Here is a 27,331-nt window from a genome sequence, read left to right on the forward strand (position 1 = left end):
CATGTTGGGAGCAGTAGTACCTTAAGTTGAGGACAGATCACAGCGGGTGTCACTCCTGACACCCGATGCGATCATCCTATCTAAATACGAGAAAGCCGCCCACATCTATTCATTATACAGGACGATTGCAGCGGGTGTCAGGAGTGACACCTGGGGCGATCTGTCTATTAGCACAGGTACTACTACTCCCATCATGGAACAGTCTGTACCATGCTGGGAGTAGTAGTACCAGAGAAAAAAGTGAAACACACTCACACACTTTATTAAACACATTAATAAAATGCATTACTAATAAATATTTGCTGAGAATTTATTCAGTTTGAGTCGATTTTTTTATTTTATTTGGCAAATCTGCCAAATCAAATTTTTCTAAAATTCGCTCATCTCTAGTTGGTAGCTACAAATATCCTCTTACTATAATTACTATGAATTTTCTTTTACACTTTTAATAATTTAATATGTTTATTTTAATTAAAACTAAGATAGCAGCCAGCAACCAATATGTATGGTGTGGGCGCGGCTTCTGAGTCCACGCTATACTTCCTTACCCAACCCAAGTCATATCTGTATGGCATGGATCAGGAAGGGGTTAGTATGGCTGGACTCATAGTCCCTTGTGTAATAAAGTTATTGTGTTATAGTGAAATATGTAAAATAATATTGCTAGTGGAATATTTTTTTTTACCCATTTACCTAACTAAAAATGTACAGGGTTTACAGGCCATTTTTTATACTTGCCAATGTGCTCAGGCAGGGCTAAAAGGAATAAGACAAGGTAAACTCACCTGCCCTGCTCCCCAGCTGCTTACGTTCCAATGGAGCCTGTCCCCACTATACAGCACTCCCTGGTCTTGGTCATGACTACAAGTGGTCATCAGTGACTGAGGTGGGATGCTGTTGAAGCTGGAAAAATATAACTTGTCCCACAAAAAAATAAGTGCTCTTGAAGCCCTGTTGGAAAAAAATGATGGCCCTCTGAACGTGGATATACAGAACACATTTTTTTTTATGAAAAAGATTAATTGTTTCTATTGTACTAATGATTTACACACATGCCTTGCAATAGAATATTTGACATAATCCCATAGAATAAAGTTAAATTGTTATTTATGCAAAAAATAAAAATAGATATTATTTAGATTTTTGAAAAAAATGTATTAAAAAAAATTTAACACACTCACACACCCCTTTTCACCAAAAATAAAACAAACAAAAACACTGCATTTATTACCTTTTTCTATTTTTCTTTTAAAGGGGTACTCTACCCCAGACATCTTATCCTGATCCAAAGGATAGGGGATAAGATGTCTGATTGCGGGGGTCCCGCCACTGGGGATCCCCATGATCTCTGAATCGCCACCCGCCGTCATTACAACACAGCAAACTTTCTCTGTGCGTGATGATGGGGCAATGCAGGGGATGGAGCATAGTGATGTCACAGCTCCGCCCCCTGTGAAGTCACTCACCGCCCCCTTAACATAAGTCTATGGGAGAAGGCATAATGATCGCCATGCCCCCTCCCATAGACTTGTATTCAGTAGGCGGGACGTGACATCATGGGGGGCGGAGCCATGACGTCACGATGCTCCTTCCCCTGCATCACCCCGTCATTAAACACAGAGCCAGTTTGCTCTCTAGTGATGTCGGCAGGGTGGCACTGCAGAGATTGCGGGGGTCTCCAGTGGCGGGACCCCTGCGATCAGACATCTTATCCCCTATCATTTAAAAAGGGGATAAGATGTTTGGGGCGGAGTACCCCTTAAAAATACCCCTTATAAAATAAAATTTCCAGTTCTATTTCTGAAAATAAACCCAATGGAAATGTAAGATAAAACTGTTAAATTAAAAAACATACATAATAAAAGAAGAATCTCTATGTAGGTCGATATATGCCAGTAGTAAAAAAAAAAAAAAAAGAAAAAAATACTATAAAGTTTCATAATGCAATATATTTTTCATGAAACATGAAATATAAGAATTGTCAAAGCTCTTCTTTGATCCCCACCATTCAACCCTCAATACATTATTCTTCTAAGACTTCTAAAACTTTTCCGGTTCAGAACAATCGATGGACATTTCTATGTTAAACAAAAAAAAAGGTAAAAGTAAAAGAGTTTTCTTTAATTTAATTGCCATTCTTTCACTCCGAGCACAATGAGAGGATAAAGGTTCTTGGGTTACCTGACAAAGCCCCTTTGAATCTAAGAATAATCAAAAAGATAAGCAGAACCTACGGGGTTCCTGGAAGGTCTGCCAATAAATTTTAGGCTCCCTTTGAAAGGCAATTACTCTGTCATCAGTCGAAGAGAGTGACCTATCTGCTTCTGGCGCATGTTTTTTTTTTCATGAAGTCGAGTCTTCAACTTGCTCAACTTCGGCTATGTGATTGAAACTGTAATAACAAGAGTCTTTGGAGAATTAAGTTACCTTCCAAAAAGTGACACAAAAAAAATAAAAATAAAAATCAGAAAAGTATATCTTGGCAGCTCATACTCAGAATGTTTTATTGTGTGAATTTTTACAGAGATTTTTTTTTCTATGATTTTTTTTTTCATTTCCATTAAACACTCTATAAATCCTCTCCTTGGAGCAGACGTCCGTGTAGCTTATATACATAGCAGATTCCTGTCAAGAAAGGCTCAACGTACCGTGTCATTTTCCAGGGATTAACAATATTGATGATAAGGTAGGAGAAAATGACTGACTAATTTAGAAAACTCTGACAAAATCAATTTCTAATCATTTATTTTTATATTTATTTTAGTGTAAGCGCCAGGTGGAAAAAAAAAACTGAACATAGTTATTCTGGGCCATATGACAAGTAAATGATGCACTACTAATATGGATTGAGGTCTGAGTGACATATTTACTGGGAGCCCAGGCGGAGAAAATGGATGAAATTGTTATTTATTGATTCAGTCCATTGATTGGTGTAATTCACTTTCAGTTCCAATGTATTCACATAGTTGGTTTGAAGTAATTATATCTTTATTATTTTTTATCTTTCATCCATCGGAGCAGGGAAACACCATCTCACTCAAAGTACTAAAATGTTATGTTTTTTAATGACCGATGCTGATATTATTATAGAAAAGTGTAAAATATATTGTGATTGTGACAAGGAAAGGGTGTATTTCCCTAGCTAACTTTGGAGAAACCTCTACATGTGGCCTAAATAATGAGGTAGCAGGAAGGGTAAGTGTGCTTATAAGGAAAAGAAACAGTATAGTCAGGGCTCTCCCTAGAAGACAGCAAGTTGGCTGTAGGGAGAGACAGGGGTCCTGCTGAGGAACACACAGTTTGTGCTGTGAGTGGCCCCAAAGAGTGGTGTGGACGAGACACACAGCAAGAGGTTGCAAACGCTGTGTGTAAACATTGAGTAGAAGGTTGCAGGAGGCATAAGTTTAACTGGCCGGGAAAAGCCCACCAGTTACTGGAGGGTGCAATCTCACTGTTTGTGGAACTGGACTGTCGCCAGGCTGTATCCAGAGTCATGCCGGACATAATTCCGTTTTTGAATACCCGACCAGAGCCTGGTAAGACTGTTCTAATTGACTTTGAAACCTGTTATAGGACAGTGAGCCATGTTATGGAGGTGCCGAGCTTAAGATAGAGATTATACTGGGCAAAGACTTCCCATATTTTGGGCAGTTGTGGGATGAGGAGAGTGTGCCAGAGAAACCACACACAAAGGTTCCTGAGCTAATGATGGGTGGTGTGTCACTACTTGACTCTGTGAACTGTCCTGTAAATTTTGAACCTATGCAGTGTGATAATGTTTTTTGTCAAAAATTAATGCCTATGTGTTCTGAAGTAATGCCTACTGCTGCCAACTCTAATGGGACAAAAGAAAACCTGTGTGAGCTGGTAGTAGATGGTAAAAAGATGATTGCTTTGCTAGAGCCTTGGGGCATAATTAGTCTGGTGAAGCCAGACCCTGTCATAGTGTCTATACAGGCAGTTATTTTGGGTTAAAAACTGTTTGTATTTCTACTCCCTATGGTACTGCGAGTCACAAGATTGCAATAGAGCCCTCCTTGGAGTATGGTGTAGAACTGGGGACGGATTTTCAATTTTTCCAGCAATTATGAGAAGACTGTCAGGTAACTAGAGTGGGTACACCTGATAGGCCCACAACACTTGACTTGAACCACACATTAGTTGAGAGCTACTCAGCAGAGGCTGAGGACAGGGCATGTCAGCAGTCACTAGATATATGTCAGATAGGGGTCTGCCAGACTGTTAGGGGAGCTGAAGAACATACTGCGAGTCAAGTCCAAGAGGATCCAGAGACTCAAGTGACAAGTGTGCCTCTGACTGAAACAAAGTCTTGAGTAAAACCAGAAACGGATCAGGTAGAGGAACATGAGTCCCACCCGCCAGCTGAAGATGAGCCCAAGGTGGGGCTAGAATTGCGCAGTCATCTGGAAGAGGTGACCGTAAAAGAAGCTAAAGAGATGTCTGTGGATAATGCAGAAGTACTTAAGATACTAGATGTGGAGCTGGGTGCTGCGCTTACTGTCAAAGACAGAGTCCTGAGTGAAGGAGATGTGATGTCTGGACCATAGTTGGATCGTGATCAGGAAGATCGAACCACATATAAAATCTGCTGAAGAAATAAGCCAAGTGCCTCAAAACCTGTTGGGCGAATTTGTTCAAGGAAAAGGAAAGACAGTTAGACTTTGCCTTTTGAATACAAATACTCCTTCCCGGTGGTATTAGCAGAGGGGGGATATTTGACAGTGTGGCAAGGAAAGGGTGTATTTTCCTAGCTAACCCTGGAGAAACCCTCACCTGTGGCCTAATTAATGAGGTAGCAGAAAGGGGAAGTGTGCTTATAAGGAAAAGAAACAATATAATCTGGGCTCTCCCCAGAAGACAGCAAGGTGGCTGTAGGGAGAGACAGGGGTCCTGATGAGGAACACACAGCCCGAGCTGTGAGTGGCCCCAAAGAAAAGAAACAGTATAAATTTGGCTCTGCCTAGAAGACAGCAAGGTGGCTGTAGGGAGAGATAGGAGTCCTGATGAGGAACACATAGCCCGAGCTGGTGTTGACGAGACACATACAGCAAGAGGTTGCAAGTGCTGTGTGTGAACAGTGAGTATAATGTTGCAAGTTTAACTGGCCAGGAAAAGCCCACCAGTTTATAGCCAGGGCAGGCTGGATTGTTTAGTTAGTGACTAGACGATCTAGGGTATCCTGCAACCTATCTAATAAAGCAGGCGAGAAGCCAGACTTGCATAAAGTGCTGTTGTCTGCATTTTAATAGCCACAGCCAGTTGCGTATTTAGGCTTTGGCGAACCCCCCCTCTCCACACATACACACACACACACACACACACACATGGGGCAGGTCACTTAAGGGTAGATACGGCTCACACCACCAACCTACATAGCTAGCTACCTAGCCACTGACCTGTATAACTAGCTACCTGGCCACCTACCTACATAGCTGGTTACCCAAATAGCTAAGTAAAAAGGAATTCAGCCGCACTCCGGTATCAGATAAATTAATAGTGGTCTTTATTCATCCTGTGTGCAAGCTACATTTCAGCTGCCTCTTGCAGACATTTGTCATACTTATTGTAGGCCCCAAAAATAAATCACTACGCTTAATAGAATAATAGTATCATGTGTCCGCCATATTGTATGTTCTAAATAGACCACAGAGTATTCTAAAGTTTTTCTCTACAAGTGCCAGTCTGGGAGAAGAATATTTGTTGTCTCTTTAGATATTTATAGCTGTTTATATAAGACAGATAAGAGGGCTAGTTAGCCAGTCTTGTGAATGTTATTCTGACTAACAATTAATTACCCATTTGACTAGACACAGAGAGAGATTCACACTTCTGTGTGAAAGAGACTTCCATGGTATTCTTATCTCTCCAATAAATTTTGATGTCTAGGTTGGCCCCAAGATGTCTATGAGAATCCAGGTTTTAATTACTTAAATGTCAAAAATAATCCCTGAATTTTTAATTTTAATTTAATTATTAACAGTTAACCCTTAACTCCTGGGGGGTGGAGGGCGTACCTATACACCCTCAGCCTGCTCCCTGTCTATAACGTGGGGCCACGAAGTCGGGCCCGGCCTCTAACAATGGCCAGGATCCGTGGCTAATAGTGCACGGCATTGATCGCGGTGCTGTGCACTATTAACCCTTTAGACGCCGCATCTAAAGTGAAAGTAAAGCGATGCCGGTTAGCTCAGGGTGCTGTTCGGGATTGCCGCGGTGAAATCGCAGCGGCATCCAGAACAGTTGTAAAGACAGCAGGAGGGTCCCTACCTTCCTCCATGCTGTCCGATCGCCGAATGACTGCTCAGTGCCTGAGATCCAAGCATGAGCAGTCAAGTGGCAGAATCATTTATCAATGGTTTTCCATGAGAAACCAATGATCAATGTAAAATATCAGTGTGTGCAGTGTTATAGCCTCCTATGGGAGCTATATCATTGCAAAAAGAAAGTGAAAAAAATAGTGAATAAAGATCATTTAACCCCTTCCCTAATAGAAGTTTGAATCAACCCCCTTTTCCCAATAAAAAAAAAATTTGTGTAAATAAAAATAAAAATAAACATATGTGGTATCACCATGTGTGGAAATGTCCGAATTATAAAAAATATATTGTTAATTAAACCGTACGGTCAATGGCGTACGCGCAGAAAAATAGCGTATTTTGGTCACTTTTTATATCATAAAAAATGAATTAAAAGTGATAAAAAAGTCTGATCAATATATAAATGGTACCACTAAAAACTTCAGATCACGGCGCAAAAAATGAGTCCTCATACCGCCCCATACGCAGAAAAATAAAAAAGTTATAGGGATCAGAACATGAAAATGTTATACATTTTCCTGCATGTAGTTAGGATTTTTTTTCCAAAAGTACGACAAAATCAAACCTATATAAGTAGGGTATCATTTTGATCATATGGACCTACAGAATAAATATAATGTGTCATTTTTACCCAAAAATTAACTGCGTAGAAATGGAAAACCCCAAAAGTTACAAAATGGCATTTTTTCTTCTATTTTGTCGCACAATGATTTTTTTTCCCCATTTCTACGTAGTTTTTTGGGTAAAATGACTGATGTCATTACAGAGTAGAATTGGTGGCGCAAAAAATAAGCCATCATATGGATTTTTAGCTGCAAAATTGATAGGGTTATTATTTTAAAAAAGGTAAGGAGGAAAAAACTAAAGTGCAAAAACTGGAAAACCCTCCGTCCCCAAGGAGTTAATGGTAATGATGCTGATTTCCTATACAATAGCACCCCCTAGCGGATGGGTAATTGACATTACACCGACAGGAAAGGCATTATGGGTGATATGCTCAATGCATTCTTGGTATTATAGTGATGTCAAAGTCATTTCCATATGTACACGCCCAACCTACATTCATTGGGGAATTCCAATTTAAGGAGGTGTGTCTAACTAATTAAAAAGTCTGGTAAACTAAATGTTAGGTACTGTAGAACACACAAAGACAAAGGAAGAGAGACAAGGGAAAAAGAAAGACAGAAAGACAAAGAACTGTCTCCCACACCCAGGAAAGAGGTCCAACAAGGTGGAAAAACTATGTGAAATCCCAGCAAGCCAGACTGATCACACGGTACCAGACCAATGGCTATCCATAACAATAAGTTGGACCGTTCAGTTTTCCTAGGACCAGAAACAAGGTTCTTACATAGACTTGGTAAGAGACACAAAAATGATATTCCATTTAATTAAGAACAATTTGGTAAATGTGGATGCAATTATACCATTTAGATTGGCAAATAAATTAATTAAATTAAATAATTAACTGTCTCCATATTGAGATTATAGTTTTAGGATATTGTGAGACTTCATTCTAACTGCAGAATAATCAAGACTCATAATCTATGAAAGCATGAAATAATTGCTTAGACATATTGATAGAATTCCTACTCGCCAAACTAACTGTTATAAGTATATTTCCCACACAGGAAACTTGTTTCAAGTTCTTCCTCCTAAAATATAGTCTAGCGGGATCATAAAACTCTGCTATAGTCTTTGTTAGTGTTGAGTGGCATAGGCCATATTCGAATTTGCGATATTTTGCGAATATATGGGCGAATATTTGTCACTTATTCGCTAAATTCGCATATTCGTAGCAATTTTTCCAATAAATTTGCATGTGCACAAATATCGGCATGCGCATGTGAGATATCGCGTGATCTTCGCAGCAGCGTAGTTACCGTCTAACTTTGCAGCATCCAAACAGGCAAGTGAGTAGTGACCACCACAGGAGCAACATGGTTGGGAGCTAGTTCAGCAGGAAGGAGGAAAGAGCCCTCATCAGTGTAAGTATGTTCGCTTTATTCATTACAATTCACATGTATGTTAGGTCAAGAAAATTCAGTTGAAGTAGATAACACTTGTGTTACAGTAGCATAATAAATTCTGGGAACATAGTAGCATCATTAATTCAAGGGGCACGGCGGCATCATTAATTCTGGGTGTACAGTGGCATAGTTTATTCTCGGGGCATAGCGGCAATATAAATTCTGGGCATCATTATTTCTGGGGGCAAAGTTGCATCATAAATTCTGGTGGCATAGTGACATTAATAATTCTGGGTGCACAGTGGCATAAATAATTTTTGGGGGCACAGAGGTACAATTAGTCAGTACAGGGCACAGTGTTTGTCCAAGACTTATTTGGGGGCATAGCGTGTGGCAGTAATATTGTAGGGGAATAGTGTTTGGCAGTAATATTGCAGGGGAATAGTGTGTGGCAGTAATATTGCAGGGGCCCAGTGTGCGGCATTATCATATTCAGGGTGTGTAGTGTTTGGCAGTATTATATTTAGGGTCCCAGTGTGCGGTAGTATTATATTCAGAAACTGCAGAGCTGCTACTGCTGGGAGGAATCTTATATAGCAAGATACTTTCCTATTGGTTGCTATGGATGTTGCTAACCTCTGACAACTGTATCTTCATCATTCTCATTGGCCCACAAGCTAAAAGAAGGGAGGGATCAATATTCGTGAATATTCGTATATGCGAATTTGCGTATGCGAATATTCGCTAATATTGATTCCTCCTTTTTGCATTATTCTGATTGGCCAACAACCTAAAAGAAGGGAGGAGTTCAATATTCGCATATATCCGCACATGCGAACATTCGCTTATGTGAATACTCTTGTGCGCGCCAGTTTCACACAGCAACTTGTATTGGAGCCTTCTTCAGACCCCAATCTGGAAGCAGGGAGGGATGATGATCACTGTCATATGTACTGTTAAAAAAAAATAATAATATTCGTTTATGCAAATATATCGCGCTATATTCGCGAATTATCCAATATGCGATATTCGCAATTAAAATTTGCATTACGAATATTCCTGAGCAACACTAGTCTTAATGTCTTACCAAAGTCCTGTTTAGAAAATAGTCCAGAATGAGGTGGAAGTACATCATAGCTTTTCCATGTTTATATCCTTAGATGGATTTGCCCATTCACGGAGTCATGTGATATGTAGTTGGTTACAAGTGGGCGGAGTGTATTTAGCATTTTATATTGATATTTCTATGATCAGATATTGCCATCTTGATATCATAAGGTTTCCTCTGGATAGAGTGATATGTAACCCTTTTCTTACATGATATTCCTAACCTGGTAGCTTTTGTTTTATTGTAACAAGTTACTTACTACCCACATGTATTGTTTTACTATATGTAGTCAATTAACAAGCTTGTAATGTTTACTAATATATCTAATTGATATTCATTTGCATATGTTATTGTGTTTATTACTCATTTATGTTTATAATCTTATAACCAATAAATCTGCCTACTTTTATAATACCTGTGTATTATTGGATATTGCAAAACTACATCCTAAAGCGTTACTGTCATCCCGTCATAAAAAGAACTTGGTGATATCTGAGGAAATAGTCGGACTCAGATGTGAATTAGATTGATTAGCTTTGTCTACAATTCACCAGGTCATAATTTTGATAATTTTCAACATTTTTAATTTTTCATAATTAATATTTGTATGACCATAATTCATAATTGAGTTATTACTGAACGCAACATTATCAATATAGATAGATAGAGGCAGCTGCGAGAGGAAGCTGAAACGTAGCTTGTTAACAGAATGAATAAAGATCACTATTAATTCATCTGATACCGGAGCGCGGCTGGATTCCTTTTTACCTTTCCTTTTTATCTTTCTGACCCAGGCTTTCAATGGCCTGAATCCATCCACCATTTTGTTTGGATTGAGGTTCTCCTTCTACTTTACCTAAATAGCTAGCTATCTGGCCACTGACCACCTAAATACAGCGCTAGATACCTGGCTACTTACCTACATAACTACCTACCTGGCTACCAAGCTACCTACATAGCTACCTACCGGGCTACCTCCCTAGCTACCCTATGTACCTACTTATTTACCTACCTACCTATCTACCAACTTATCTACCTAGCTACTTGGCTACCTACCTATCTAGCTACATGTTTACTTACCTACAAAAATAGCTACATACCTACTCATCTACCTACCTGGCTACCTACCTACCAATACATTTACCTACTTGGGAGGATCTACCTACCTAAGAATATATTTACCTACCTGCCTATATACCTGTTTATGGGAGGGGTGGCTACCTAATAAGTGAACTAACTGCTGTAGGACATACCTACCAATGAATTAATCCACTTGAGGGAATTTATCTACCCACCTAAGGATGTTTTTACCTACCTGTCTTTATATCTGCCTATGGGGGGCTATCTAATAAGGGAAGTAACTGCTGCAGAAGAAAATGAAAGAGTATGATGCAGATCAGAGAAGATGCCAATTGTGAGTCACTTAATTTAGATATACACCTAATACAAACGCATATGAGAGATTTATTTTTAGTCCCCATAGGGAACTATTAACTGACATCCACTGTTGTGGCCACTGGAGGGCCTACCTAGCCTCTACTGTCTGTAATTCCTCTTCTATTAATAGAGCCTGTTTGGCTCTATTAATTAATATGTTTTTACACATAAATGAACCCATTCCACACCAAAAGTTTAAATCACCCCCTCTCCTCATTATTAAAATAACAATAAATAAATAAACAATTAAACATATTCAATATTGCCACATGCAGAATTGTCCGAACTCTTCAAATATAAAATTATTTATCCTGCAAGTTGAATTGTGCAAATGCAAAAAATTACCAAACCCCAAAATTGTGTTTTTTCCATTTCATCACATCCTAGAAAAAAATTTATTAAAAAGCAATCAAAAAATCTGATCAATATTAAAATTGTACCGATAAAAACTAAGCATTACGGTATAAAATATTAGCCCTCACACAGGCCAATAAAGGGAAAAATAAAAAGTTATAGGAGTCAGAATTTGACAATGAAAAAATACTAAGTTCACAATACAGTAAATCTGATATGCTATATTTCTTTTATTCGTCAGTACTATTTCAATGATACCAAACTTGGATATTTTTTTTTATTATTATTTTTACCTGTTGGGGACGAAGGGCATATCCATACGCCTGTGGGAATTTCGGTCCCGGACCGGGGTGACTGCTGATATCAATCAGCAGGCACCCTGCGCAAATGCCTAGGGGGTCATCAGACCCCCCCATGTCAGCGATCGGCGCAAATCACAAGTGAATTCACACTTGCGATTTGCGCCGATTCCGGGTCATTACGGGTCTATGGTAACCCGGTGACCCGGAATATAAGGGGGATCGCGATTGTCTAAGACACCCACAATCCCCCTGAAGAGATAGGATATACGGTGGTCTCTAACATGTAGCCCTCCAGATGTTGTAAAACTACAACTCCCAGCATGCCCAGACAGCTGTTTGCTGTCTGGGCATGCTGGGATTTGTAGTTTTGCAACAACTGGAGGATCACAGTTTGGAGATCACTGAGCAGTGGTCTATAAACTGTAGCCCTCCAGATGTTGCAAAACTGCAAATCCCTGCATGCCCAAACAGCAAACAGCTGTCTCGGCATGCTGGGAGTTGTAGTTGCGTACCACCAGCTATTGCATAACTACATCTCCCAGCATGCCCTTCGGCGATCAGTACATGCTGGAAGTTGTAGTTTTGCAACAGCTGGAGGCACACTGGTTGGAAAATACTGAGTTAGGTAACAGAACCTAACTGAAGGTTTTCCAACCAGTATTCCTCCAGCTGTTGCAAAAGTACAACTCCTCAGTCAGTACATGCTGGGAGCTGTAGTTTTGAAACAGCTGGAGGTTTGCCCCACCCCCCATGTGAACGTTCAGGGTACATTCACAAGGGCAGGTTTACAGTAAGTTTACTGCTTCAAGTTTGGGCTGCGGTAAATTTTTCGCTGCAGCGCAAACTCCTAGCGGGAAACTCACCGTAACCCGCCAGTGCAAATGTACCCTAAAAACACTACACTACACTAAAACATAATAAAGAGTAAAACACAACATATACACCCCCTTACACTGCCCCCCCCCCCCAATAAAAATGAAAAATGTATCTTGCGGCAGTGTTTCCAAAATGGAGACTCCAGCTGTTGCAAAACATCAACTCCCAGCATTTCTGGACAGCTACTGACTGTCCAGGCATGCTGGGAATTTAGCAACAGCTGGAGGCACCCTGTTTGGGAATCACTGGCGTAGAATACCCCTATGTCCACCCCTATGCGATCCCTAATTTAATCCTCAAATGCACATGGCGCTTTCTCACTTCGGAGCCCTGTCGTATTTCAAGGAAACAGTTTAGATCCACATATGGGGTATTTCCGTACTTGGGAGAAATTGCACTACAAATTTTGGGGGGCTTTTTCTCCTTTTACCCCTTATGAAAAGGAAAAGTTGGGGGCTACACCAGCCTGTTAGTGTAAAAAAAAAAAATATTTTTTTACACTAACATGCTGGTGGTGCCCAATACTTTTTATTTTCACAAGCTGTAAAAGAAAAAAAAAGACCCCCAAAATGTGTAACGCAATTTCTCCTGAGTACGGAAATACCCCATTTGTGGGCGTAAAATGCTCTGCGGGCGCACAACAGGGCTCAGGAGTGAGAGCGCACCATGTACATTTGAGGCCTAAATTGGTGATTTGCACAGGGGTGGCTGATTTTACATCGGTTCTGACATAAACGCAAAAACATAAATACCCACATGTGACCCCATTTTGGAAACTACACCCCTCACGTAATGTAATAAGGGGTACAATAAGCATTTACGCCCCACAGGTGTCTAACAGATTTTTGGAACAGTGGTCCGTGAAAATGAAAAATTTTATTTTCATTTGCACAGCCCACTGTTCCAAAGATCTGTCAAATGCCAGTGGGGTGTAAATACTCACTGCACCCCTTATTAAATTCTGTGAGGGGTGTAGTTTCCAAAATGGGGCCACATGTGGGGGGGGTCCACTGTTCTGGCACCACGGGGGGCTTTGTAAACGCACATTACCCCTGACTACCATTCCAAACGAATTTGCTTTCCAAAAGCCCAATGGCGCTCCTTCTCTTCTGATCATTGTAGTTCGCCAGCAGAGCATTTTAAGTCCTAACATGGGGTATTTCCATACTCAGAAGAGATGGGGTTGCACATTTTGGGGGGCATTTTCTCCCATTACCTTTTGTAAAAATTGTAAATTAGTTGAAAAAACTGCACTTTAGTGAAATATATATATATATATTTTTTTATACTTTGAAGCCCTCTGGTGTCTTCCAAAAGTAAAAACATGTCAACTTTATGATGGAAACATAAAGTAGACATATTGTATATGTGAATCAATATATAATTTATTTGTAATGTCTATTTTCCTTACAAGCAGAGAGCTTCAAAGTTTTGAATTTTTAACCAAGAAATGAAGTATAGACGTAAATTCACCACTACCATAAAGTAGAATACGTCACGAAAAAACAATCTCTGAATCAAATTTATAAGTAAAAGCATTCCAGAGTTATTAATGCTTAAATTGACAGTGGTCAGATTTGCAAAAAAGGCTCCCGTCCTTAGGGTCATAATGGGCTCTGTCCCCAAGGGGTTAAGGGGGGAAATAATTTGGGGAAAAAAAAAAGTTTGTTCAAGGCCTGTTTCCATCCATAGAGCTGTGTCAAGGTTTATTTTTGCTATTTTCCAAGCTGTAGTTTTTAACAGTCCAATTTTTGCATATATAAGACTTTTTGATTACTTTTTGTTACCTTTTTTCTGGGACGTGATGTGACAAAAATCATCAATTTTGTCATCTGGAATTTTTTAGCATTTACACCATTCACCGTGCAGGATCAGGAACATCATGATTTAATAGTTTGGACAATTGTGCATGTAGTAATACTAAATATGTTTTTTTTTAAGTGTTTTTATTTATTTATTTTTTAAATGGGAAAAGTGATAAAGGATGATTCAAATATTTATTAAAGGGGGGGGGGGATTTATTTTATACGAGTTACAGAAATGTAAATGAAGAGATATTGGAAATTGTCAAGCAAACCAAGAAGACATAATACTGAAGCACTAATATTAAATTATAACTTTTACTTAGATGCATATAAAAGGAAATAATCCAAATATGTTAGACACAAAAAATTATGATAAGCAAAACAATTGCATAAAATCAAAACCCGGGATCAATTCAATAGCGGATAACCACGTCCGTGTTTTATCAGTTACCGGGGCAATAGGAAATAACTAAATTGATCTACAAATAATGATCATCACAATTTATGGCCATGCATTACAAAAAGGCCCATAAGAACAATACAAAACCAAGTCCCAACACGTTTCACCCAGAAGGCACTGGCATCTTCATGGCATAGCAAATGAGCTTAAGCGCCAATGATGTCAAATATTAATCCAGTTCAAACATGACAGTGATAAGTCTCTCTGTGCCCATGATGAAAAGTAGGAGGTACTATGCCATTTATTTTATACTTTTCTGTCCAGGGTCTCATTAATGTTTTTTTTTTTTTTTTAAAGAAGTATTTGATTTGACAGTATTGTCCCCTAAAGATGCCGGTACCTTCCGGGTGAAACATGCCTAAGGCAACCTTAAGCAATCGCGGATCCACCAAGCACTGGGAAAGATGGGTAAGTCCCTGTTCTTCCCCAGCATCCCATTGACAGCAGACGATTACATCACAGAGCAACCAATGGGTCCCCTAGACTCCAGGGATTACCAGCATTTAAAGAGAACCTGTCATGATTTTGACAGTTCATTGCCCCCATCGTGATAAACCACCCCCTGCCTTTATTTTTCATTTTTTATTAGTTTTCTACCTTGATATTGCTCTGTATTTTCTGCTCAGTCAGATTCAAAGACTGGGAAGGGGTGTTCCCCAGCAGGCGGGACATCATCTGAAGCCATACAGGGGAGAACTTCCTCCCTCACTCTGCTACACACAGCCCAGAGCAGATTAGTGTGAGATGAGCTATGATTGGCTAAGGCTGCACACCACCTTCCAGCATTTCCTGATTTTGGACTTTTGCCAGGCCAGCTGGAGTCCAAAGTCTGTGCAAGAGATGTGGGGAAATGCGCTCTGGACAAGTAGGGAGACACCTAGTGGCAGCTTTTTTAAACACAAATAAAACATAGAAAACTTCAATTTTTTTACAAAGTATATTAGAAATATTTTTTGGGATTTACCATGAGGAGTGCAATAGCAAAAACATTTTTTAATGACAGTGCTATTGATCACCACATTTAACCATTTAAAGGACAGACATTGGAGCCAGCTCCGATGTACTTCATTACCAGCAGATGTCAGCTGCTGATAAAAGCAGGCATCTGCCGGTCATGACGTGGACCCAACCAGCAGGCCCGGGTAACATCCTTATACCCAACCCATGACATACCGGTACATTATAGGTTGAGAAGGGGATAAAAATAACACACACCCCCGTTGCTATTTGGGAGCATATGTTATGGAACAATGAAATGAGTCATCACAAAGTTTAATTGGTGCCACAAAAAACAACTCCTCATACTGGTGTGTAGCGCTCCTTAAAGGGGTATTCCAGGCAAAAACTTTTTTTATATATATATCAACTGGCTCCGGAAAGTTAAACAGATTTGTAAATTACTTCTATTAAAAAATCTTAATCCTTCCAATAGTTATTAGCTTCTGAAGTTGAGTTGCTGTTTTCTGTCTAACTGCTTTCTGATGACTCACGTCCCAGGAGCTGTGCAGCTCCTATGGGGAACATTTTCCCATCATGCACAGCTCCCGGGACGTGACATCATCATTGAGCAGTTAGACAGAAAACTTAAGAACCTAATAACTATTGGAAGGATTAAGATTTTTTAATAGAAGTAATTTACAAATCTGTTTAACTTTCCGGAGCCAGTTGATATATAAAAAAAAGTTTTTGCCTGGAATACCCCTTTAAGTGGTTAAAGTCAGCTTGGTGTATGTAATCTTCTGACCCACAGAGATTTTGAGAAAGTGAATTAAAATGAATTGTTCTCTCTGCAAACTTTTGTTGGAAGCAATGTATTTAATGTGTTGCAGATGCTAGAACTATAGTTTGTTGACATGGAATATATGAAGGGGGAGATGCATAAATTTTAATGACTTCCCCCTAAGCGTACGGAAACTTCTGACTACAACTTTTGGTCTCAGACAGAACGCGCACTGAGCCTTATACCTTTAAGCTGACAACGTATGAGCTGTTCTTTATGTCTGTATTTCCATCAGTCAAATACAGCAATTATTTTGTATACTTTTGGGTATCAGTCGGCTTTTATACTCATCTTGTGCCGTTCTGTATAGAGAAGACTGTCAGGCATGGTGATCGTACATTACAGCAGGACCTGACATTCAGTCAACAGCTGGAAAAGAGCAAGAGTACGATGATAGTATGTGAAAGGACTAACAATAACCTATCACCTAGGCCAGTGGCCTTAAAGGGGTACTCCGGTGGAATTTTTTTTTTTTAAATCAATAGATTTGTAAATGACTTCTATATTAAAGTCTTGATCCTTCCAGTACTTATTAGCTGATGTATGCTCCACAGGAAGTTGGATTTCTTTCTGGAGTTCTTTCCATTTTGACCACAGCGCTCTCTGCTGACATGTCTGACTGTCTCAGGAACTGTCTGGAGCAGGATAGGTTGTGCTATAGGGGTTTGCTCCTACTCTGGATAATTCCTAACATGGACAGAGGTGTCAGCAGAGAGCACTGTGATCAGACTGAAAAGAACTCCAGACAGAAATACAACTTCCTCTGTAGCATACAGCAGCTGATAAGTACTGGAAGGATTAAGATTTTTATACAGAAGTAATTTACAAATCTGTTTAACTTTCTGGCACCAGTTGATTTAAAAAAAATAGTTTTCCACCAGAGTACCCCTTTAAAATTTGGCCCTACAGATGCTGCAAAACTTCAACTCCCAGCATGTCCGGACAGCCCTTGGCTGTCCGGGCATGCTGAGAGTTGAAATTTTGCAGCATCTGGAGTGCCACTGCTTTACAGATTATTAGACTAACTGCTGGTAAAGGAGATATTTCATGTATAAAAATGAATCCCCCTATTTGAAGCATAGGGGATAAGTTTTAGATCATAAAGGGTTGGAGCGCTGTGGCCCCCCGCGATCTCCTGTATGAAGCCTCAGCTCTTCCTAAGCGATCTGCCACGGCCCCAGGGCTGATGCAAGGATTTTTGCCATCCTAGGCAAAAGCAAATTTTGCCTCCGCCCATTGGCACACCCCACTTTACTTCTGGGGTTACACACTGTAACAAATCTCCTCGTCATGCTGAGTGGTTCGGATGCTGGTTGTCTAACTTTCTTTTGGCAGGCCGAGCAGCACCCCTCATCAAGAGGGCGCTCTAGGCGGCTGCCTATTTTGCCTATGAGTAGAGCCGTCCCTGCACGACCCCTGCCATATATCTCTACGAGAGAGCCATTCGGCTGACTTCGACTCTCCCATAAAGATATGTGGAGGAGATAGATACTTGTAACTATCCTATTGTGAGATGTCACCTGATGTAAACATGTCTTTGTAAAAATATCTTTGCAGCACTGTAAGGGTTAATACTAGCTGTTTTACCCTGTCAGTGCAGGGTCTATTTTAGGGGATCACAGATGGCATTCACCAATGCTTATGATGAAGGGGTAATCCCCCTGTCCCGAAACGTGTAAAGCTTTCCTTATTTTTTGACCACTTTTTGCATGTCGGTGCCTTTTACTTGAATCTAAATAAAAACAAAATGTTTTCCTTCATTACTTGGGCGTATCAACTCATAGCGACACATCCTAAAATTTTACTCAATTCCCATTTGTGCATGATTTACGCCCTGTTCACACCATATTTTTAAAGGTATTGTTTTTTTTTTTTTTTTTTTTCCAATAAAAAAGTTTCCTTAAAATAAACGGGATGCTACAAGATGCCCATTCTGTTCCATCCTGTATTGACTTGAGGCTTACAAAAAAACTGCATATTCCTGGAGCTTGTTCCTAAAAAGAAACCTGCATCATTGTTGATCCTGTTGGTCTATTTTAATGGTAAATGAGAAAATTTGCTAAAAAAAAAAAAATTTAAAAATAAAAACATTTCAACAGGATGTAAAAAAAAAAATGTTTGAATAAAGCCATAGGGTAATTGTCTATTCACATGGTAGAATTCCACTAGCTGAATTCCGCCTCAAATTAAAACCCATAGACTTCTATGGGACTCTGCACTCCCGTTCACACTTCTGAATTTCCGCTTGCTGAATTCCTCCTAAAATTAAAGCCCATAGACTTCTATAGGATTTTGCACTCCCGTTCACACTTCTGAATTTCCGCTTGTGGAACTTTGCAAGCGGAAATTCTGAAGTGTGAACAGGAGTGTGGAATCCCTAGAAGTCTATGGGCTTTAATTTGTGGCAGAATTCCGGAAGGGGAAATTCAGAAGTGTGAACGGGAGTGCCAAATCCTATAGAAGTCTATGGGCTTTAATTTGTGGCGAAATTCTGCAAGTGTGAATACACCCATTTTTTCTACCTATTGTTCTACCATTTGATATGTAATTTATTCTCTATTACTGAATGCAGATATCTAAATCACTCCACATCTGCCAAACCTTCCAATTTCTCTAAACCCCTGCAGCATAATATAGTATCTCACAGGAACCGCCCAGTTTAGAAGCAAATCCCCATAGCAAACCTCTTCTACTCTGTGCAGCTCCCGAAACAAGCAGAGATGTCAGCAGAGAGCACTGTTGCCAGACAGAAAAGAACAACTCAACTTCAGCAGCTCATAATTATTGGAAGGATTATGATTTTTTAATAGAAGTCCTTTACAAATCTGTTTAACTTTCTGGAGCCAGTTGATATAAAACAAAAACGTTTTTTTCCTGGAACATCCCTTTAAGGTTTTTATCCACTCACCCCTACCCCCCCCCCCTCCCATTCTCATAATATGAAGAAAACTTTATTTTGTGTAGAACAATATTAAAGGGGTACTCCATTGAAAATGTTTTTTTTTTTTTTTTAATCGACTGGTGTTAGAACATTAAACAAATTTGTAAATTAAAAAGACTATATGTGCAGCTCACAACCTGGGATATTCGAGGTTAATGTGGATAAAAATCGGTCCCCAAAAATCAAATAATGAAAAATCAAGTAAACAAATGTAACCACACCTCAAGAATATCACCCTACTGGGTACACAATGAATATGAGATGAGACGGATGGTTTTTGAAAAAATGCAACATTTTTTAATAAAAGACAGAAATAACATAAAAAAATAGTTAAAACGATCAGAGCATTAATAGTTTTAGACTGTCATTGGGCCCTAATGACAGATTATATAATGAAGCAACTACCTAATAAATTCTAAGATGGTCCATAAATGTTGGTCTGGAGTGGACCGTTAGTCCGGCAAAAGATAGCACAGTAGGTGTTTCACTGGTGATAGTGGATGACACAATATTTTAAAGGTGGCATTGAATGGGTTTGCTCGCAATTTGCATAAAATAGATGGAACAGTCTCACCCTAGCTGCTGGTTCCGCACTGTGGCGGGCCAATAAAGACAAGTGCTGTAATCTCTGCGATGATTTCAGCGTAAATGCCTTGGCAGGTGGAGGGTTAAGGCAAGGAGCTCCCTCGTAAGCGGTCCGTGGTGTCAGCAAACACCAATGTTAGTAATGGACTCACGCTGGAAACAGCAGACTTGTGGTAGGCTCATGTACAGGATCAGTTGTTAGTGCAGCAGGTGGTTTGGGTTGCAGACTTCAGTGCTGGCTGGGATTCCGGTGATGTTGGTACTCAAGGTAGTGCTTGTATAGCGCTCTGTTCAGATGAAACGGCCTAGACGCGTTTCAGGGTGCAAAAATTTACCCCTTCTTCAGTAGGCAAGTATATTTGTAAATTACTTCTATTTAAAAATCTTAATCCTTCCAGTACTTATCAGCTGCTGTATACTCCAAAGTAAGTTATTTCTTTTCTGTCTGACCACAGTGCTTTCTGCTGACACCTCTGTCTGTCTCAGGAACTGTCCAGAGCAGGAGCAAATCCCCAAAGCAAACCTACCCTGCTCTGGACAGTTCCTGAGACAGACAAAGGTGTCAGCAGAGAGCTCTGTGGTCAGACAGAAAGGAAATTCAAAAAGAAAATAACTTCCTTTGAAGCCTACAGCAGCTGATAAGTACTGGAAGGATTAAGATTTTTAAACATATCGCCAGACCCCCCCCCCCCCACACACACACACACATACACACACACACACACACACACACACACACAATCAGTCATCCAAGGATAAGGGAAAGGATGTCTAGGGGGGAAGTACCCCTTTGAACTTGACACTGTATGCCAAAACTGGCGGAGCCTTGACGTCACAACGCTCCGGGCCCCGTGATCAGCAGTAATCAGACCCGGAGCGAACACGCTACGGAGACTGATTTTAACGGGGTGCGGCGTGCAAGATCACTGGGGTCCCCAGCGGCGGGACCCCCGCAATCAGGCATCTTATCCCCTATTCTTTGGATAGGGGGATAAGATGTCTAAGCGCCGGAGTACCCCTTTAACATCAGATGGTTATCATGGTCTCTGTCCTCTCATTGTAGAGATATTTGAGTAACAGTGATTTTTTTCCACTGACATGATACTTACACAAACACATTATGTTACAAGAGGAACATTGACATCCATTATTGGAGTTCAACCTTATCATCATCTTGTTCTCTAAGTATTGTCTTTGCATTTGCACTTTTATACTACGTTTCATAATGCATCAGATATATAAAGATAAAAGAAAATATATAACATTCTTGGTACACGCGCATACTACTATGTATGTCCTGTCGGAGATGTTATATTTCCTTTATTCCTATTTATTTATTTATTTTTATTTATTTCTGTTTTCCTTTTGGTTTGGTTAAACAACTACCTATCTTATATGTAAGATTGAATCGACAACCAAGTCTACCTATATACAGTAAACAATCGTTCGCTGTGTTTGTTGTCGTAAAATAATAAGTTGACAGCTGCGTCTGTCCTTTATACATGTTTATGTTTTTCTATTATGATAAAATTCAATAAAAAACTATTGAAAGGAAAGTCTGCTGCATGCAAAAGCTGTGCAAGATTTCCTATGGAAATGTCATATGGAAATTCCACAGTGTATACAGCCCTAAGAAATAAAGGGTTTGTAAATTAAAGATTTGTAAATTACTTCTATATAAAAAAAATCCATTTATTAGCTGCTGTATGCTCCAGAGGAAGTTGTGTAGTTCTTTCCAGTCTGACCACAGTGATCTCTGCTGCCACCTCTGTCCATGTCAGGAACTGTCCAGAGCAGGAGAGGTTTTCTATGGGGATTTGCTCCTACTCTGGACAGTTCCTGACATGGACAGAGGTGTCAGCACAGAGCACTGTGGTCAGACAGAAAATAAATTCATAAAGAAAAGAACTTCATCTGGAGTATACAGCAGCTAATACTGGAAGGGTTAGATTTAAAAAAAAGTTTAATTTAAAAATCTGTATAACTTTTGGCACCAGTTGATTTAAAAAAAATGTTTGTCACTGGTGTAGCCCTTTAAAGGAGATCTGCAGTGTTAGACACTTATCCCCTATCCGCAGGATGGGGAATTAGTGTCTGATTGCCGGGAATCCGACCGCTGGGACCCCCCTGCGATCTCCTGTATGGGGCACCGGCTCTGCCCACGACTCTTCTGTAGAGGAGGTGTGTCAGCCGGTGCACAACACGCCCCCTCCATGTATCTCTATGGGAGAGGCGGAAATGCAGCGTTTCTGCATCCCTGCCTCTTTCATAGCACTGTATGGAAGGGGCATGTCGTTGACCTTAGTGAGGTCAACGACATGCGCATTAGCCATGCACAGCCGCGGCAATGCCTGGTCCAGGAATGGGAAATCGCGGAGGGTCCCAGTGGTCGGACCCCCTGCGATCAGACACTTATAAGTGTCTAACACTGAAGTACTCCTTTAAACTGTTTGTTTTAATCTTCCCCGGAAAGTAGAAAGATATGAAGACAAGAAAGAGCAGATGACCGATACACCGTCATGGACATATGATCAAGGTTTTCTATGTGGGGAGATTTTCATACGATCTGCACATAGATATTGAAAATCAAAACTTTTTGGAAAAATAAAAATAATGCAAGAAGGTGAAATTTACTAGAATTAAAGTCAAAGCAAATAAAAATTTCCAGGATTTTCCACCATGGCTCATGAATTTCCTTATTAAAATTGCCAAGACTTTTTTCGGTGCTTGTGTCACCACTATTTCCCCCTATCTACCAGGTAATGGCCGGTCTGGATGCAGTTATTACGGGAACACATGATTCATTTTGTGCTCTGTTAACTTATTGATCCCAACCTCATCTGATTTAGCATTGTGGCCCGAGCAGAATCGGAAATCAAAAGAGTCCAGTGGGGATCTTCACAGTCATCAAAACCTATCTGCACCGGCGGCACGGTGATCATCCGATGTGGATAATAAGAACTTTTATGGGAAAATTAATGGAAGGAGAATGTTTCCTAATAGAAGGAGTATTACAGACTTTACCGCAGTGGTCTCAAACGGTGGCCCTTCAGATGTGGCAAAAGTTCAACTCCCAGCATGCCCGGACAGTGTTTGTCATTTGTCATGTGTGATGTCTTATTTGCAGCTATTTGCAATGGGTTATGATAGTAACATAATATGCAATGTACCATTTCTATTTGTTATACTATTTACCCAACAATCCACTGTGTATGATCTTGTGTTTCTAGGATTAGATCCTTTTTTTCTTTGCTTTACAATATCAGTAAATTGTCATCACTGCAGGCTCTGCTCCTGTTATTTTTCGGTGCGGTTGAGAACTTACACTCAGATATAAGATACAATCAGATCCTATTTGGTGCATCTGGAATGTGGAGCAGGAGGAGAGAACCCACAGAAATAGCTTTATCGACATTAATATAAAATTCACAGCAGGTGAATGAGTCACGTTGAATATGGAAAAGTGACATTCAGCATTAAAAGAGCAGAAATAGAGCGCGCAGTGTGAGATGGTGACTCTCGCGGCTCAGCCAGACACCATGACAATCACCACAATCACATACAACCAGAAGACGAGTTTAGTTCTTTGCTTTGGTGTCACATGATGACGGCTCTTATATTATACCACAAGTCATCTGTCAATCTATAAGTTTACACAGATGTGTTTTATCTCAGACAGAAGGGCTTAGAGTTATTGTTCAGTCATTTATTAGATCATTTTATACTCTACGCTGAGGAATTGTTTTAATAACGACTATTATTGGAGAAGAAGAATAAAACTAGTCATGCTCACCTTACTCATCTGACACTCATACTCACCTTACTAATCTGACACTCATACTCACCTTACCATCTGATACTCATACTCACCTTACTCATCTGACACTCATACTCACCTTACCATCTGATACTCATACTTACCTTACCATCTGACACTCATACTCACCTTGCCATCTGACACTCATACTTACCTTACCATCTGACACTCATACTCACCTTACCATCTGACACTCATACTTACCTTACCATCTGACACTCATACTTACCTTACCATTTGATACTCATACTCACCTTACTCATCTGAAACTCATACTCACCTTACCATCTGATACTCATACTTACCTTACCATCTGATACTCATACTTACCTTACCATCTGACACTCATACTCACCTTACCATCTGATACTCATACTTACCTTACCATCTGACACTCATACTCACCTTACCATCTGATACTCATACTTACCTTACCATCTGACACTCATACTCACCTTGCCATCTGACACTCATACTTACCTTACCATCTGACACTCATACTCACCTTACCATCTGACACTCATACTTACCTTACCATCTGACACTCATACTTACCTTACCATCTGATACTCATACTCACCTTGCTCATCTGACACTCATACTCACCTTACCATCTGACACTCATACTTACCTTACCATCTGACACTCATACTCTCCTTACCATCTGACACTCATACTTACCTTACCATCTGACACTCACTTTCCAGGCTCCACCTTTCTCTGCTCTTCCAGGTTCCTGTTTTCCTGTTAACAGGGGCATGTGACCACAGCGGCCAATCTCTGGCTTCAATGCGGACTTGATAAAGCTATTGATTGGCTGCAGCAGTCACATGTCCATCAATCTATCTATATCTGTCCTTCATCTATTTATCTTATATATGTCTTCTGTCTATCTATCTCCTATCCATCTATCTATCTATCTATCTATCTATCTATCTCATATCTATCTATTTCATATCTATCTATCTATCTATCTATCTCATATCTATCTATCTATCTATCTATCTAGAATAGAAGAATGCAGCACTCCCAAATGGCGGTGAGAGATCGCCGAAACATTGTCTGCATCATGGAATAAACTACAAGTTTTTTTTCAACACTAATTGGGAGTGCTGCATTCTTCTATTCTATACAAGTTGTGATCCGGGACACCGAGGTTCCATTGTGCCTGCACCGAGCTATATTGAATTTTTTCCTTGGATGTGCTGCTTCTATTTTAGTTTATCTATCTATCTATCTATCTATCAATCTATCAAGTAAAACAGCAGCACTCAAGGAATCCGCGAGGAAAAGTGTGTGGCTTTATTCAACCATACATCAGAAGTAGTGACGTTTCAGCCGTCTCACACGGCCACTTGACAATATCTGTGTGAGACGGCTGAAATGCTGCTACTTCTCATGTATGGTTGCATAAAGCCACACACTTTTTCTTCACGGATTCCTTGAGTGCTGCTGTTTTACTTAATGGATCTACTAAACCTGTCACTGGGTTATCCAGCTTGCACTAAGAACATTATCTGGTGCTGCCCGTCTTTTCTATAACTATCTATCTATCTATCTATCTAAAAATAAGAATCTTGCAGCAGCACACAAAAGTAGTGAAAAAATTGATGATTTATTCCATAAAAAGTGTTTTCACAACAAGCAACGTTTCGACTAGGCTCCCCTAGTCTTTTTCAAGCAGTGCTGGACTCAGTATGGACTCAAAGCTCTTTTTCTTTTTCTGAGAAAGTGAATTTTTGTTCCTTTTTAGGATTTCCTGCTTACTTGTAACCAGCAATTTTCCAGGATATCCACATTTAGAGAAGTTAGATGCCATTTTATCACGCGCCGGCTCCAGCTTCGGATCTGAACTGATTATCCTTTTTGCGCGCAACATTTGACTAGTAGGTAGTTAACGTAACATTCGTTTTGGATGTTAACTATTGTACCTAAGAATATAATTAGAATCAGTGGCCTTTACAAATAAATCTGTAATTATACAGCATCCCTCAATTTGAACAAAAGCATCCAAAAATTTTACAGACTCTTTAGAATGTGTCAGTGTAAATTTGATATTGGGGTGGATATTGTTCAGATAATCATGAAATGCCAATAATTGTGCCTCACCGCCCACCCAGAGGAGGAAGATGTCGTCTATGTATCTCCACCACTCCAGCACAAGACTGTAGTGGTGGGATACATTAACACACGTTACACACGTTGGCATAAGTTGGCGCAAAATTTGTCCCCATGGTGGTCTCGACACATTGTACAAAAAATTGTTCATTAAATTTAAAGAAATTTCTTGTAAGAACTATCTCCAATAACTGTACCAATAATTCTACATGCTCAGGTGGAAAATATCCCATGATGGCCACCCTCGTTGTACGGATACCTCCATCATGTGGGATAGACATGTGCAAACTGACAAAATGGCACCCTCCGGGACACAAAGATTCTTTATGTTTTCCCCAAAAATCGGTGGTGTCTTGCATATATAGGATTTTGCTTTACACGCATATGGTCATAGGACCTTGTCATGGAAAATTGATGTATGACTCATCACTGAACCCCTCCCGGACACGAGTGGTTGGCCTGGAGGGGACTGCAGCGTATTTTAGGTAACAAATAAAAAAACAGTGTCTCTAGATGTTGTACTATTAAGTAATCTGCTAATGATTGGTCGACAAGGCCTTTCCTCAATGCAGTAGTGACAATAGATTTAATGGTGTGTTCCACCTCCCATCTTAGGTCTACAGAGGTATGCAGGTGGTGGCATACCTTGACATGACCCTGCCAACACACTTTGAAAATCTGCTGGACTTCTGGGCAGCCAAACTGGATTTGTGGCCGCAACTAGCAGAGTTTGCCCTGGAAAAGTCCAGCGGATCTTCAAAGTGTGTTGTCAAGGTATGCCACCACCTGCTGGTTCAGATCTTGCTCAAGGTCTACCTGCTGCTAATGAGTTACTTCACTATGTGGCTGAAGAAAGCTACTTATCAGGGACTGTAGACTCAGGCTGCTGCTGATGGAGCTGGTACTGCTCCTGCCACCCCTCCCCTCCCGAGCAGCCATGGCAGTGAAACATGAGCGCAGAGGGCCCCCCGAGTCAGACCTGCGAGAGGATGGACAATGGCACAGATAGGCATCGGCCAACTGACTACGTAGGATGTCACTGTAGTAGGTCAGTTTGTCCTCCCTTTCAGTGGGTGTAAAAAAGACCCCCATTTTATGCCGGTAGTGAGGGTCTAACAAGGTAAAGAGCAAGAAGTCATCCCACTGCTGAATGGTGACAATTTGGCAGTCACTACGTAAGCAAGTGAGCATTCATTGTGCCATTTGTGCAAATGACTCGGAGGGACTCCCTGCCTCCCTCTCCACTGTATACTGCCACGGTGTGTCTGGGTCCTCTGCCTCACCTTCCCCATAACCATCTAGCTCCTCTAGCTGCTCCTCCTCTCCTGTCATATGACTAGAAAAGTTGCCCATCTCCCAAAACCTAAACTGTGCTCCCCTGTGCCCCTCCTCCTCCTCCTCCATCAAATCAGCCCCCACAGGGCTCATGTGGCCATGAGA

General features: G+C 40.3%; 1 long non-coding RNA gene across 1 annotated transcript in view; it reads right to left on the reverse strand.

The window, feature by feature from the left end:
* Window positions 1-506: 506 nt before the first annotated feature.
* The window catches only part of LOC130274459 (uncharacterized), a 140,260-nt gene continuing 113,435 nt past the window's right edge, over window positions 507-27,331 (reverse strand). The window contains exon 3 of the long non-coding RNA XR_008844397.1: window positions 507-951. This is a non-coding gene — a long non-coding RNA (uncharacterized LOC130274459). The remainder of the gene's footprint in view (window positions 952-27,331) is intronic.

The sequence above is a fragment of the Hyla sarda genome, chromosome 5, assembly GCF_029499605.1.
Source record: "Hyla sarda isolate aHylSar1 chromosome 5, aHylSar1.hap1, whole genome shotgun sequence".
NCBI classification, from domain to species: Eukaryota; Metazoa; Chordata; class Amphibia; order Anura; family Hylidae; genus Hyla; species Hyla sarda.